The sequence below is a fragment of the Acinonyx jubatus genome, chromosome A2 (genome assembly GCF_027475565.1).
Source record: "Acinonyx jubatus isolate Ajub_Pintada_27869175 chromosome A2, VMU_Ajub_asm_v1.0, whole genome shotgun sequence".
NCBI classification, from domain to species: domain Eukaryota; kingdom Metazoa; phylum Chordata; class Mammalia; order Carnivora; family Felidae; genus Acinonyx; species Acinonyx jubatus.
The window spans coordinates 43,109,620-43,126,028 of NC_069383.1; the positions used below are offsets into that span (position 1 = coordinate 43,109,620).

Genomic DNA, 16,409 nt, shown 5'->3' on the forward strand with positions numbered 1-16,409 from the left:
ACTTGGATTTTCTTTCTTTCTTTCTTTTTTTCTTTCTTTCTTTCTTTCTTTCTTTCTTTCTTTCTTTCTTTCTTTCTTTCTTAGAAGATGGTATTATAAATCACTATGTGCTCATTGCCACTAGGGTGTCATTTCTTCTAGTCCCCCTCAGCTGACAGAGTGAGGAAGTATATATGGTCATACTAACTGTGTTTTTCTAAGTTGTCCTTCACTTTACATTTGGTGCTTCTTGGATTCCTCCTCATTATACGTCTAATAGGTATCCAGCACCCCTGATTTTTGGGCCCATAAGTAGGAAAGGTCTATTCGAACTCACCTAATGAATGGGTCTAGGTAGATACTTTTTATCTTAATGACCCAGTTTGTTAAGCCTGTATTCTCATATCCTCTCCAGTCCATCTCAGAAGCTCCTACCTTTGGACTTTGATTCTTATAGCTCCTTTTTCCTGTCATGCCTGCCTGGCCTTTTACTTCTGTTTCTCCAAATTTTCCCTGTTCTTCTAGGGTCCAACCCAGGTTGTTGCACGGGTGTGTTCCTAGTATCATAATTCATAAAACTGCACACCTAGGATTTGCACACATTTTTAATTTATGAGGAATTATAATAAGATACTTAAAAAGATAACTTTGATCCAGGTAGAAGACATCAATAACTTTGCTTCCATGAGGTTGCAAATAATCTTCATGATACTAAAAATAAAGCTTATTATTATGCATCAGTTAAAATATGTTCATCTTTAAGAAACAGAAGCCCTATCTCAAGCTGGTTTAAATGGGGACTTTATTATCTCAGGGCACAGGAAGCGGTGAGGTAGGCAGCTTCAGGGACAGCTGACTTTGTGGCTCAGTGATGGCACTGAGGACCCAGGTCATACTCTCTGCTCTGTCCCCTGGGTACTGGTTGTATCCAGACATCAGTCTCTTCCTGTGGCTCCCCCTGAAGAGCAAGGGAACTTTCCAGCAACCGCCCCCCCTTTCAAAAAAAATCATCCCTTCAGACCCCTTCAGTCAGAATTGAAGAAGAGGGGGTTCCAGGGTTTTTCAGTTTGTTAAGCATCCGACTTCAGCTCAGGTCATGGTTTGCAGTTTGTGAGTTCAAGCCCCGTGTCAGGTTCTGCACCTTCTTTGGCTCCTTTGTCTCCCTCACTCTGCCCCTCCCCCCCTTTCAAAAATAAGTAAATATTTTTTAAAATTTTGGAGAAGATAAGTCCAGAGTCTTTGAGTCTTGTATTGGAAACAAACACTGTCACTCCTTCCTGAGGAAGGAGAGTTCCTTCAGGCAGGAGAATGGGTGAGGCTCTTGTCCCAGGGATTTTCTTAAGACTTTCAACAATTTATTTTTTGACTCTTCTCTGCCATGTCTTCCAATATTGCTGAAATCTGGTTGGAGTGGTCATAGGACAGCTAACTTGCAGGATGAGAAGGTGGGCAATGAAGGGTCAAGCAGTGGGCTTTATAAAGGAGGGCTGCACTGCCCTGGTCCCCTGTGGGGATTATTACCAGCCAGGAAATAGCTTCAGCACCCAACCCAGGCTGCATCCCGGCCTCAGGCTCCTGGTTCAGATGTCACAGTGCCAGAAAAGTGTTCTCTCAAGGCATTTAGTACCGTTCTAATTTTACATTTTCTTTGGCTGATTAACAGCTTTCCCCTTACTCTGTAAGTTGCCCAAGAGTAGGGAACATATCTATTTTCCTCAGCTTTGTATCTCCAGCATCCAGAACAGTGTGTGGAACATATGGGAGTTAAACCCTATTTATTAGTTGAATCAATTAATGTGGTAGGTAGAACATGGGGTTTTATTTTATTTTATCTTTATTTATTTATTTTTAAATGTTTATTTATTTTGAGAGAGAGAGAGAGAGCACACATGCAGGAGACGGGGAGGAGCAGAGAGGGAGGGAGAGAGAGAGTGAGAATCCCAAGCCAGCTCCATGCTAAGCTCAGTGCAGAGCCTATCACGGGGCTCAATCCCATAGTCCTGGGACCAAGACCTGAGCTGAAATCAAGAGTCAGACGCTCAACTGATTGAGCCACCCAGGTGCCCCAGGACATGGATTTTTAGATCAAACCAATGTTGTTTCTTTTCTTTTTCCATATAAGGAATATTTTTTTTTAATTTAAAAAAATTTTTCAAATACAATTTATTGTCAAATTGGCTTACATACAACACCCAGTGCTCATCTGAACAAGTGCCCTCCTCAATGCCCGTTTTCCCCTCTCTCCCACTCCCCATCAACCCTCCGTTCTCTATATTTAAGAATCTCCTATGGTTTACCTCCCTCCTTCTCTGTTTGTAACTATTTTCCCCCCTTCCCTTCCCCCATGGTCTTCTGTTAAGTTTCTCAAGATCCACATAGGAGTGAAGACATATGATATCTGCCCTTCTCTGACTGACTTACATCACTCAGTATAATACCCTCCAGTTCCATCCATGTTGCTGCAAATGGCATGATTTCATTCTTTCTCATTTTCAAGTAGTATTCCATTGTATATATAAGCCACATCTTCTTTATCCACTCATCAGTGATGGACATTTAGGCTCTTTCCATAATTTGGCTATTGTTGAAAGCACTGCTATAAACGTTGGAGTACACGTGCCCCTATGCCTCAGCACTCCTGTATCCCTTGGGTAAATTCCTAGTAGTGCCATTGCTGGGCCATAGGGTATTTCTGTTTTTAATTTTTTGAGGAACCTCCACACTGTTTTCCAGAGGGGCTGCACCAGTTTGCATTCCCACCGACAGTGCAAGAGGGTTCCCGTTTCTCCACATCCTCGCCAGCATCTATAGTTTCCTGATTTGTTCATTTTAGCCACTCTGACCAGTGTGAGGTGGTATCTCAGTGGGGCTTTGATTTGTATCTCCCTGATGATGAGTGACATTGAGCATCGTTTCATGTGTCTGTTGGCCATCTGGATGTCTAAACCAATGTTGTTTCAATGCCCAACCCAGGGACATTTCAGCTCCCAGCTTTGACAGCTAAACTTCTCTGAGCCTCTGAATCCCCCACCTGTAAAATTAGGATAATGCCACCTTGCCTTTAGAAGAGCTTAATACATGTTAGCTTGCCCCTAAATTTTCACTCCACATTTCCCAACACTTCCTGTGCACTGTTTCTTTATGAATCAAACGGGGACCAACAGCTTATTTCATAGAATGGTTATGGAGATTAAATGAAGTAAAATGTATAAGAGAAGGTGCTTTGTAAAAGTTGGAATTAAAATTATGATAATCATCATGTAAAAAGGAGGGTAGAAGAGCATTGAAGTCAGTGTCCACCTTACCAGATTGTCTGGAATATACAAGACTTCCTATGCTGCTATTGATTTTGCTCTGTGTCATTTGAAGACCTGAGTGGCATCTTTGAGGGTTGATTTGCTATATTTTAAAATTGTTATGTATTGCCTATATTTTTTAAATGTTCTCTGTTCTTGATGCTCTGGCATTTAGGGCCTTATTCTGGAAAGACTGTCTCTCCCTGGGCTGGCAAATTCCTCCAGATAGCAAGCATCTCCCCTGAGAGTGCATTTCTGATACACAAACCAACCAATCTGGAGCCCACATCCCCAACCATCACTTTCATCAACCTCTCCCACACCAAACCAGTATTCCCCTTGCCCCAGAGCACCACAGGGTCAGGTTCATGGGACAACTAGCAACCACCCCTATAGCGCAGAGCCCACCAAGATTATTCAAACTATCAAATCCCAAGCTATTCAGTGCACCTACCCTGTCTCGCCCCTTCTTTCCCAGGAATACCCCAATAAATGCTCTGAGCCATGCTCTCCTTTCTCACCTCTTTTGCCTCCTGACTGACAGTATTGTTTCCATGTGTCCTGCATGGTATGGTGTGTTTCCTATTTCTTGGGATCTGTGAGTATAAACTTCTTCCTTCATGATTGTCATATCTGTGTTTGCATGTCTTACTAAACCTGATTAAAACAAATCCTGAGTACATTTTAACACAGAAACAGCCCCCAGGACCAAATGCTCTGTGTGGGGGTGGGTGCCCAAGTTAGAGAAAGGATATCTAAAGAGCCCCCTTCCCATCTTCTGAGAGGACACCCAGTGGCAGAGGCTGCCTGAGCTGTGGGCTCAGATGCTAGGAACCCAGGCTAGAGGACCCTCACAAGGTTCGGGCTTGGCCAGGGAAAGGTTCATGAACTTCATGCTTATGCAGTGAAGAGTGTCTGTGCCCCTCAGAAATCAGTGGGAGAGATATTATTTAATGCCCTGGAGACTTAACTGGAATCAAATCTGCAGGAATTTCCAGTAAAGGAGTCAGGCAGGAAAAGATTTTGTTGAGTATCTACATTGTGCTCTGTGCCAGAGACATGGCAGCCTTTCAAAGAAGGTGCTATTTAGCTTCATTGTAGAAATGGGGAAACTGAGGCACAAGCTGTTGCCCAGCTTGTGAGACCAGAAGCGGAGCACAGGTGTGTTGCTCCATGGTCTCCCTGACCCCACCTGCCTGTTGTCTCTAGACTGTGCTGTCACACATGTAGGGACAAGGGAACCCAAGGTCATCCCCATCTTCTGGGTAGATATGCCATTAACACATCCATAATTATTGTCATGCAGATTGATGCCAGTAGTCCACCATATTTGTCAATGAAGGATTATTCTGACTTAGGATATAGACTTGGATTGCTCCATTTTGCATTCCACAAAACGAGATCTTGGTTAATGCTGAAAGTGATAGTATGGATGGGATTATCCTCTGTATCTTCAAGAAAATGAAAATCAAAAGGTTCATCCTTCTTTTCTGTGCTATTGATATTTTGTCATATGGGGGGAACTCACAGTGATATAGAAAACCAGAATCATAGCCACCCAAAGAAACCCAGAACTTCCCTGGCTCAGAGAAGCCTGATGAAGGAAGGGCCTCTAGGACGCCCAAGCCGCTCAGTGAGCTCTTTGTGCTGCATGAGCCTGTCCTGGATGGTTGTGCAGAAGCAAGACCATGGCAACCCCTCCCCTTCCACTGGGCTTTGTTGGGCCCTTCTGCTTCCAGGCTCTCCCAGGGAACCCCTGGTGCCCACCACCTGCAATTTCATGCCCACCCCTGACTTGAGCCCATCTTGAAGGCATGGAAGTGGTGTTTCCTGAGGGCCCTCTGTTGTGCCAGATACCATACTAGACTTCTTTTAAGTTATCACTAGGACTTGGAGGTGGGTTTTGCTATTCCCCTTTTGCAGGCAAGGAAATGGAGATGAAAAACATTTATTTGGGGTACCCAATGTTAAATACAGCCAGTAAGTAGTGAAACTGGACACAAATCAGATCCTCCCCACTTCCTGTTCCAGTATGAACAATAGCAGACCCAGACCTGGCATGGCTGGGCTCTGGATTCAGTATGTTGGGGGGAGCCTGGGAGCCTAGGAGCCTCCCCACAGCCACAGTCACCCCTCTTCACTACCATGTTGATTTTAGTCTCAGTTTTCGTGCTTAGGCCTGCCATTTCCTGCTGACTGGAGTCCTGTCCTGAATATATGCCCAGGTACCTGATCTCCTCCTTAACTCCTGTTAACATAAAAAACAAACAAACAAACAAACAAACAAAATGAGAAAAGAAAGAAAAAAAAAAGGAAAAGAAAAGGTGAGGGGTGCCTGGGTGGCTCAGTCGGTTAAGGGTCTGACTCCTGATTTCAGCTCAGGTCATGAAATTGAGCTCCACATTGGGCTCAGAGCATGGAGCCTGCTTGGGATTTTCTCTCTCTCTCCCTCTTTCTCTTCCTCTCCCTGCTCATGCTCTCTCTCTCTCTCTCTCTCTCCCCACCCCCCTCAATAAATAAACAAAACAAAGAAAAAAAAGCAAACATTCTAAACCAAAAAAAAAGTTTATTTATTTATTTACCGCAGTGAAATGAGCGTTCCTTTACAAAAGCCAGCCAGGAAGTTCACCAGTCAGAACAAAAAAAGTACATTGAAGCAGACATTGGTGAACTGTCTCCGGAAGAAAGGAAGGAACAGCACACCTCTCTGGGAGGCATTACATTTCTGGGGAACCCACATCAAACATGTCATAATCTGCTCCCCGGCCTTCACAAAAACACACATTCATTACAAAACAAATAAGTATTTATTGTAGAAAGTCTAGAAAATTGAGAAAGGAATAAAAAGGAAAATCCTATGATCCTCTCACCCTGCCACCTAGTATCTGTGTATCTAAGACGTGTGTGTATTTACAAAATTGGAGTTACGCTATTATATACTACAAAGTATAGATGTATCTATATTTACACTGTTTATGATATTGGTATTTAAGTGCCTTTTGTTAACATCCTTTTTAATGGTTGGATAGTAGTATTGTGTAGCGGAAATCGGTACTTTACTACAGGTTTGGTGCTGCTTCATCATTGCCTCGGGAGCTTACATGTGTTTGTGGATTCCTGGGCTCTTTCCCGTATGTTACTGCGTCAGAATTTCTAGGTTTAGAACCCTGCATTTTTATAAGCCTCCCTGGTGATTCTGACACAGCCCGGCCTGCTGTGACCCATTTTCAGAGCCACCAGTGACCGTGAGCTGTCATAAGCAGTCAGAAGTGGCACCGGGCACAGGGCCACCTGCGGCACGTGATGAGAGCAGAGGAGCCCAGGAAGGCGGCTGACCAGTTCCTCCCCGGCTCTCTCCTTGAGGGAGGGGCAGAGTCGGCCTCCTGGAGTTGACATAGAAAGGAGAAAGATGGGAAGGAAGAAAGATGGCTTGAAATGGATAAGGCCTGGGTCTTCTATGTGTGAACTCATTTTGGGAACTCCTCATACCACGTATAGGTCACCCCTGACCGCTGTTTTTCACCTTCTAACTAATACCACTATGGGGGTCTTTTTAAAATGTTTTCTCCTGTGAGCCTCTCTGATGGTTTCTTTCATCCTCTTTCTTCAACTCTTTCCCTGGGGCTGGACCCATGCTGTTCCGTCTGGGTGTCTGCTGGGAGGACAGCTGGTGTCCTGACCAGCGCCAGCCGAGTGGCTCCCTCAGAGCCTCACACAGTCAGCTCTCACCTCGCCACTGGGGGCCCAAGCAAACCTCTCAGCCTGACTGAGAAAAACGTGGTCCTGGACCCACGTGCAAAATCTCAGGCCAAATCCAAACCGGTATTTTCAAAGGGTCCCAGGTGATTGCTATACACATTCAAGTGTGAGAAGCCCTGTTTGAAGGGGTAATAACATCATTCAGGAAGCATTGCTGCCCTACACTCGAGGGTCTAATTCAAGGAGTGAGACCACAGGCTACAAGTGCAAACAAGCCACTGAGAGCTGGCCCTGCAGCTCTAATACCGGTCTGTTCTTCATCCTGGACTGGCCCGGAGATCCCAACTTTAAGGGAAGCACACAAGCCGTTCTCCAAAGGGCATCGAGCCCCAGCGCTGCCTGGAGGCCTCGGGCTGTGGCACTCACGCTCTGGGCAACACCTGGCTGCTTTGTTAGGGGAGAGTAAGGACCAGTGGGGATAGTGAGTGGCACTGCAAATTCTGAGTGACTCGGCAAAGCTCCTAAATGCATTGGGAATGACAGTCCAGTTCTGTTCAGGAAAGAAGCACAATGGCTCTTTATCACTGGGTGTTACCAGATTTCAATGGCCGGAACCAGCCAGATAGGCCAGGGGATGATTAAGAGGCAAAATGCAAGGCATTGTGAGGGAGCCACGCTGCACCCCGTCCTGAAAGTCCTATCATAACAGCCATTGTTCACACAGCCCCTGCCCGGGCCCCACCTCCTTCCTCAGAAATACTGTGGGACAGGAACACGGGTCTATTCATCTCTTCCCAGGAAAAGGCGTATGGAGCCGTAGTAAACTCCAGGGTCCTGGAGGGCTGGTGGGGGAGAGGGATGAAAGAGGGTGCACAGGCAGGACAGAAGGTGATGGTGAGGGTTGGTTAGCTCATAGGACACAGCAGATCGGAGAAGACATGTTGGGGGCATGATCAATTAGTGTTGCACTTTTTGGCTTTGAGGAGCCAGAAGCAGGTGGAGCGTGGGGAGGGCAGGGGAGTGCTATTGCTGGCCCACACTCCTGAGACAGGATGTCGGGAAGCCCAGGCTCAAAATCCATACCCCACTGATGGCTAGGTGGCTTTGCCATTTTGTGTACATTTTCTGAGTCTTACTTTCCTTGTCTGTAAAATGCAGATACTGACATTTGCCTCACTGGAGGATGCGACAATGAAATTAAATGAAACGAAGCCTAAGAAAGCACCCAGCACAGCACTTGGAACAAACCAGGAGCTCAGGTTCAGAAAGATGTTGCTTTCTGTTGCCTGCCAACGAATGCACCACACCCTGCCAGTTCCACTCCCTAAGAAAGGTTCACAGCGTTTCCCCAAAGGCAGCCTGTGAGGAGGGGGCAGGGTAAGGCTGTTGTCCATTAGGCTACTGCAATTATCCAAGAACTAGTTAATTATGGTCTGAGTCGAGGCAGGGTGTGCTGGAATGGAGAAAAGGCAGTGATTTTAAACAGGATCTGATGTCACCAAATTTACATTTTAGAAGAATGACTTTCAAGCATTGTGAATGACTGGGCCTGTATTTTCTCCCCTTGAATTATTTAATTGTTTTACTTGAATTGTTGTATTGTCCAGTCCGTTTGCCTGATTTTTGCCTTCACCTGGTAACGAAGGCCACTTTCTCCCCTGCAGTTGCCAGAGGGCATCACCCAGCCACAGATCTGTCTGCTCCTGCCTTGTGTTCAGCCCCGTCTTGCGGGGTGGCAAGACAGACAGTCTTCTTCCATGCTCATCATGGGGACTCGTTGTCACGGAACCCTGCCATAAATGCCAGCTAGAGTGAATTGTTCGAATTGTTCGTGCGCTGTCTTCCCAGTTCCTCAGAGGAGGTTTGTCTCAACCCCACCCGGAGCCACTGCTGCCTTTGAGCAGACGTGGTATTGCACACAGGGCCCTCCTTGTTCTGGCCCCTTGCATCTAGGCCTTGGTGATTTTAGCGCCGGAGGCACCTCTGTGCCATATGTTGACAGAGGGGGACAAGCAACCCTGATGAGTTTAAACTGGAGTCCATGGAGGCTGGCTCAGGGGACAGACACGAGTGACTACAATACTCCACGATGCCTCTCTCCTCTGAAGAACAAGACGTGCCTTACTGGGCCACGTTTGCACACCCAGCTTGCACACGCAGCTCTGCATTAGTGCAAATGCTTTCTCTCTCTTACTCCAAGAGCAGGCTCCCCCTCTGCCAACCCCTCTGCTGCACAAGTGAGCTGCTGCTGTGCCCAGTGGCCGGCCCTGCGAGGGTGTATGCTGGGTGCCAAGTATGGCTGGCTGTATGTTCAGACCTCGTTTCCTTTCCTTGACTTTTGGTGTTACTCCCTCAACTCTCAGTGGTCAGGGAGACTGCAATTTCCAGTCTGGTTTCTCCCCATCAGGGTCAGAGCTACTTAGGTCAGGCTGAGGGAGGAGAGAGACAGAGATGGATAGGCCAGGGAGTAGTGTGGGGTGCTGTCCTGGGTGCTGCAGGGGTAGCTGCTCTCTAGTAGAGGATGCTAAGGGGTTCCAGACTCCCTCTCACTTTCACTCCTGCTTACCCCCTAGGCTTCTGAAATCTTTCTCCTGCTGACTCCTTGCTCTTTAATAAAGGAAAATAACCAGGGGTTTATTTAATAACATTCTAGTATGTACACCAGATTATTTGGCTGTTTGGCTAGTTGAATTGTCAGTCTTAGCTTCATTGCATTCAATTTCCTCACTAACTTCTTTGTTTTGGTGAGGATTAAGATAATTCAATATGTTATAGCTTCCTAAGTTATACATTTTAAAGATTGGAAATTTTTTAGTAAAACTGGCTGAACTTTCTGCATTTGGGGTAGACATGCCTCATTAGTTTATTCCACAGATCTCAGAGTGTCTCCTTTTCATAAATGAACTCTCTTATTGGATGTAAGACTATTTTGGATTTATCCTGGAACCCAGGCTGGGAACACTATGCCGTAAGGAGAACATTGAGCAGGGGGAGCCATTTGTTTTAGAATTTATTTTTTTATTTTTTTTATTTTTTTAATGTTTTATTTATATTTGAGAGAGAGAGAGAGAGAGAGGGAAAGGGGGGAAGGGGCAGAGAGAGAGATGGAGACAGAATCTGATGCAGGCCCCAGGCTCTGAGATGTCAGCACAGAGCCTGACGTGGGGTTAGAACCCACTGGCCACGAGGTCATGACCTGAGCCAAAGTCGGATCAGACACTTAACCAACTGAGCCACCCAGGTGCCCCTAGAATTTCTTAAAAGATATTGCTTCTGAAAGAAGTTCTATTAATGTCCCCAGTGACCCTTTTCTTATTTCCAGATCAAAATCAATCATCATTATTGCTCTTTAGGTAACATATGGGAAATCCCCAGGAAGAAAGATGCCACTCGTCTATAGCTATAACAGGTGTGGTCACAGGGACTTGGATGTGTTTGTCCAGTAGGACCTGAAATAGTACTGGCAAGTGAGTATTGTCCACAGACCTACATTCTTTGAAAAAATTTTTTTAACGTTTATTTATTTTTGAGACAGAGAGAAACAGAGCATGAACGGGGGAGGGTCAGAGAGAGGGAGACACAGAATCTGAAACAGGCTCCAGGCTCTGAGCACCCAACGCGGGGCTCGAACTCATGGACCGCGAGATCATGACCTGAGCTGAAGTCGGCCGCTTAACTGACTGAGCCACCCAGGCGCCCCATAGACCTACATTCTTTGGATGAACGTGCAGATCTGGCCTAGTAGCCCCAAATAGCCCCAAGTGATTCCTGAAGATGAGGACAGAAGATGCACTGTGAGTTGTCAAGTGCCAGGATCTCCTGTCTCATGTGGGGATCCACATCCGCCAATCTTCCCACTTGCCACTCTGTTATTCCCTCCGGGGCATGGGTTGGAGCTAAACTCTTTCACCCTTCCCTCCTCCCATTCACCCTGCTTTGGAAACTGGCCACTAAGCCTCTTGGCCCTTGCAGCTCTGTCAGGACAACTGCCCTCTTTCTTGGGGACACTTGTTGGTCTTGATAATGGATCCAGGTTCTGGGTCCCACGTTACCGAAGCTCATGTCTGTGGGCTTTTGTACACAAAGCCTCTTTACTTTAGCTTGGAAGGGTTTCATCCAGGCCTCAACATCCCACAGCAGGAAAGGATCAGTATCTGTCTTGGGTTGAAAGATGACAGTGAGGACATGATTTAGTTCTCTCTTTATTAGAAGTAAGGGAAAGTCAATTTTTTACCAGCCCGATGATGTCCTTGAAGAAACCTTCCTTATTTCTTCATGTGACCTGGAGAAGTCTTCAGTGTGGCATGGATTTTCTGTGGGTGACTTTTCTTTTACCCTAATCCCCAAACCTTGTAGAAACCTAAAGAATGCCATAAAAATTCACCTGTCTTATTCTCCTTTCTTCACAAAGTACCAATCTTGCCAAACTCTCTATTATTTATTCACAGCCTCTTCCCAAAGTTTATAGCTCAAGGCATCTGACAGGTAGGTAGGAAGAGGAAGAAGCTCATATGAGCATAGTTTTCCAGGGAATCACTCATCACAGTTTGATAACACAATTATGGAAATGAATTCTTCTAGTCAGATAAGACACAGTGATGCGCTCAAGTCAGGTCAAGGAAAAGGGAAGTTATTATAAGGATAGACATGGAAGGAATTGAACAACTGTCAGGATCCAAGATATCTCTGTGGATGGGTTCCTCCAAACTGTGTTCTCTCTCTCCCTTTCTCTCTCTCTCTCCATTTCCCCCTCTCTCTCTCCCCTCTCCTGTCTCTGTTTGCATTTCTCTGCACAACTATATCATTGTCCTTTCTCTACCAGTCCATTTCCTCTGCTTACTGCTGGGTCCTATTGTTTTATGGGTTTGAGATGGTCCATTGTGACCTCCCTTGTTTGAATCTTATACCGTGAACTTTGGGTTTCAATTCCCACCAAATGGCTCAGTCTCTTGGCCATAGTTGGTGGATCAGTCTGTAGGTGAGCCCCCATGGATTGGAGGTCTTCCTTGTCTAATCTGCTTTGGCTAGGAGGTGTTAGGTCACATGGTACTAAGCCAAATCTTGGCCTAAGCATTAAGTGCTGTGCAGGACAGTGTCCCTCAGAAGGGACTGTGGGCATGGCAAGTACACTAAAGTGGGCCAATCCCAGCATATATTCTTGCTATGGTGAGGATCTGGGCTTTTCTGTTTCCATTTCAAGTAAAGGCATAAGAAAGGTGGTTCCCAGGAAGGTGGACTCTGGGGGTGGCTGAGAGCACAAATTTCCCTCAGAAACAGCCTGGTGATTTGTAAGTAAATGCTACCATTCTTTTTAAAAATGTGCCAAGAATCTCCTGTTATGTCTGCTGAACATGACCCTTTGTGGATTCTGGAATCTAGAGCAGGTAGGGAGGTGGGTGGTCAAGAAGCATTGTTTTCCCTTTAATTTTACTCCAGCTTTGCCCAGAGGACAATTTGGCTGGGCTTCCATGGGCCAATCACTGAAGAGAAGCAAAGACAATTGCCCTCTTTTTCACACCTGTTAAGGAGGCTGGGGTGGGAGTGTGTGTCTTAGGAAAGAGACAATAGAATCTGGATGGGGAGCAAAGAAAAGATGTCAGTGATGAAAACAAGAGGTGTACAAAAAGAAAACACATTTTTGATGGGCAGATATTTCCTTCCACAAGAAGGTATAATGATCTTAGCTTCTGGAAAGAGGCCCCCTCCTGCCAGGTGGTCTTAATCTGATTGGTTTGAACCTGAGAAAACTGTACTGAGCACACTCAGCTCAGCCCCACTCTCCTTCTCTTGGGCTTGGGCTGTCCACAGGGTGCAGAAAGTTTTTTCTGCTTCTCTGTCTCACTGAAGCAAGCTAACTCCATGCTGTAGGAAAACCCATCCTGGGTCAGCACTTCCCGGAACTGAATGGGTAGATCAGAGAGGGGGTAACCTAAGTGCTGCAGGAAACAACTTTTGGAAATTTAGTAGCTGCTCCCTTTTCTAAGCCCTGCAGAGTCCCCTGCAGAGTCCCCTGCAGATGGGGGTGGGAAGGGAAACATGAGAAGGAAAATTCACAGCAAGTGTTTATGGATCATGCCAGGAGGGTGTGCGTGACTTTTCCACTGGGCAAAACTCAGGAGCAGAGTTACCTCTAAGAGAGGCTGAGAAATGTATAGTGCCACGTGCCTCAGAGAAGGCCTGCAGATAGCGATGAGCAGGAGCTGTATGAAGTCTCATTCTAGAATTCATTATTAGCAGGTTCCCTTGCCTGTAGGTACAAGCCATATTTATTTGTAATAAGGGTGTTTTATTCTACCTTCTGTCATCCTTTGTTTTGTTTTATAATCTGCTCAAAGCTCTCATGGGGAAGAGAGAGGCTATTTTTGGGCCTCTCAACTCCAACATTTGGTGCATGGCCTTGGAACACTGAGAAATAGAACGTAGGAGTTGAATAACAAATTGGGAGGAGATTTAGATTTTAATTTTCTTTGAACCTTAAATCACACAGGGAAGAGAATATGATTTTGGACTTTAAATCCTTTGGACTTTAATATCTTTGGACTTTAACTTAATCATTGAACTTTAATTCCTTCCTAGAAAATTCATGATGAGAAGGGGTTGATATTCAAATTTGGAGCATGTTGTAATTGGTATTTTATTGCTGGAGTATCTTAACATCATTTGATTTTATTGCAGAACATATAATGGTCTGTATTTAGAGTGACCATGTAATTTATCACCCACACTAGGATAGTTTTGAGAGAGAAAGGAGGCTCTATTGAGAGTTCAGTTGCAACAACGGACATGAACCTGGACTGTTTTGGGTGAACTTGGATGTATGGAGAACATGTGGAAAGACATAACTAGAAAAGAGAAATGGAATGCGGAATGAATTTCCAGCAGTGTAGTAAATTTAATTAATGAAGATTTTCTGACCCACATGAGAGCCCTCTGGGGATCAGTTCTAACTTGTTCACCAGTGGTCCCAGAAGGATCTACAAAGGAGCTGTACCAGTTGGGGCCATGCAGTCAGGCAAGAGGAGCCACCACAGGCATTTCAGATAGAGGGGACTCAATGCAGGGAATTGGGTGCACAGGTGTGGGAGGGTAGAAAGAGCAAAAAGGAAGAGTAGCAGAGATATGAATAACGACAGGAAGCTGCTACCATCCCCGAGACTGTGGAAACAAAAGGAAAGAGGAGAAGTCATCCTAGGAGGTTGGGCCCCCAGCACAGATGCTAGGGTCCAGGCTCCATGCAACTCAGGAGAGGCACAGCCTGGATATTGCTAATAACTCTGAGGAGATGGTGAGGCTGGTGCTTCAGATAGAAAGGAAGCCCCCCATTCTCCCCAGTTGTGTTCTCCCCTCCAGTTTCCTGCCCATGTCCCTTTGTCACACCCTACCTAACAGAGCCAACTGCCAAGGGAGTCTGGGAAATGTGGTTTGCAGAGTCCCAGCCCCAAATGGAAGGTGGACCTGAAGGGTGGGCTTGGAGCTGAAAAGCAGTATGGAGATAAAGGGCCTACATGCAGTGGATGGCACCAGGGGCGTGCCTGACAAAGGAGGAGCAGACAGGTCTTGAAGGAATGTCCAATCTCCTTCTCTGAGTATTGCCACCCTCTGGCTGACCACAGCTTAATAACTAAGCACAGACGGATTGAGAACAAACAGTTGAGGAAAGTCACAGTGGATGCTTCTCTATTCCTGACGTTTCCTTTCACGTGGAGATGTCACAGTCCCAACTTTTATTTGTTTGCCCTTCAATCACTCAAGGAAAAAGGAATGGCCTAATCTGTGTCACAAATCTGGGAAGAAGAAACTGGGCATGCTCGGCTCAGCTTTCCCCTTCTCCTGGGTGCAGCCTGCTTGTAGGAAGCTGAGGTTCTCCTCTGCTCTTCCATGTGTAAATCTTACCACTTCATTCATAAGACTAATATGTATCGGCACCTGCTCTATTTCAGGCACCATTCTGGTCCTGGGGATACAACAGTGAATGAAACAGAAAAGATCCTTATCTCATGGGATCTGCAGCTAATAAACAATAACTGTAACCAATAAGTACATTGCATAGTATATTGGAAGGTGGTAAAAGCTGGTATAAACACAGAACAGTGAAGGGGACCAGAGTTGCTGGACTGGGCAGCTACAGTTCTGGGTCAGCCTCACTCAGCAAGCACCTTTGAGCCAACAAGGAGTGCTATTTGTTGCTGACATTCAGAATCCCTAGCTTTTGAGGGGAATATCGGCCATTGTGTTCCTCAGTCTAAGCAGTCACTTGTCCCCAGTCCTGGACATGCACTAGGGGCTCATATGGGTAGGACTAGGAGCCCAGCCCCAGCAGAGATAGGCTGAATCATCTCCTGAGGTGTTGTCTGGGAGCCTGAATCAGAACTGCCTGTGATTATGCTTTAACCAGCTTTGCAAACAGATGCACACGGTCCCTTACCCTACCCCCCTCACCCCCACCCTGCATCTGACTTGCACCCAAGACAGTGGTAATAGCAATGCTCTTGGCAAGCAAATCAACACTGTTTTTCTTTCAGGCAGCAGTCCTCAAAGGGTGGTCGAGAACCTGGAGGCTGGAAGGCCATGTCCTTGAGAACTTTTCAGGGGGTGATGTGTGAGGTCAAAACTATTTTCACAGCAGCACCAGGATGCTATTTGCCCTCTTCATTTTCATTCTCTTATGGGTATGGCAGAATTTTCCAGAGGTTACATGGCATGTAATAGCACAACAGATTGAGTGCAGAAGCAGATTAAAATACTCTTTTTCCCCCTAACTACATATTTGTATGAAGCCTGATTTTCTTTATATATTTCCATCAAAACAACATATTGCAACAGATTGAATGCAGAAGATATGAAAATCCAGCTGTCTTCTGTTAAGCCAAACTTAAAGAGATTTGCAAAAGTTAAAACAATGTCACCCTTCTCACTAATTATTTTGGGGGGAGATATAGTTGCTTTCCATATAAAAGATATTTAGGTTAATATGTAATGAGCTTATTATTGTTACTTGTAAATGAATCCATAAATATTGAACATTTTCTCACTTTTAATTTTTAATGCAGTAAGTATCAATGAGTATAATCCACATAAACAAGCATAAAGGGGTCCCGAGGAAAAAAAAAGTGTAAGAAAGCCTGCTCTAGAGGGCTTTGATGTGATATCACACCCACATGCTGTTAGATCTCCCCAGACTCCTCTTTGGAAGCATCCTTCCTTGTGTCCAGGCATCATATAAATACACGGCCATACTTATCCACTTGATTCTCTTTTGGGTATCTACATGGATGCAGAACTATTTTAGATTAAGTCTGTCTTCTTGGGGAAAAATGCATTTAACCCAGAGTAGAAAGAAGAAGAAATTGAGCTGTCTTGGGTTTATCTAACAGATATACAGAGAGTTGCAAGCTGAGAAAGTTGGACTCTTAGGAGAACACGTTTGTCCTCAGG

General features: G+C 45.5%; 1 long non-coding RNA gene across 1 annotated transcript in view; it reads left to right on the forward strand.

Moving 5' to 3' along the window:
* Positions 1-8,380: 8,380 nt before the first annotated feature.
* Positions 8,381-16,409, forward strand: part of LOC128314748 (uncharacterized) — a 31,014-nt gene continuing 22,985 nt past the window's right edge. The window contains exons 1-2 of the long non-coding RNA XR_008296726.1: positions 8,381-8,835; positions 10,328-10,441. This is a non-coding gene — a long non-coding RNA (uncharacterized LOC128314748). The remainder of the gene's footprint in view (positions 8,836-10,327; positions 10,442-16,409) is intronic.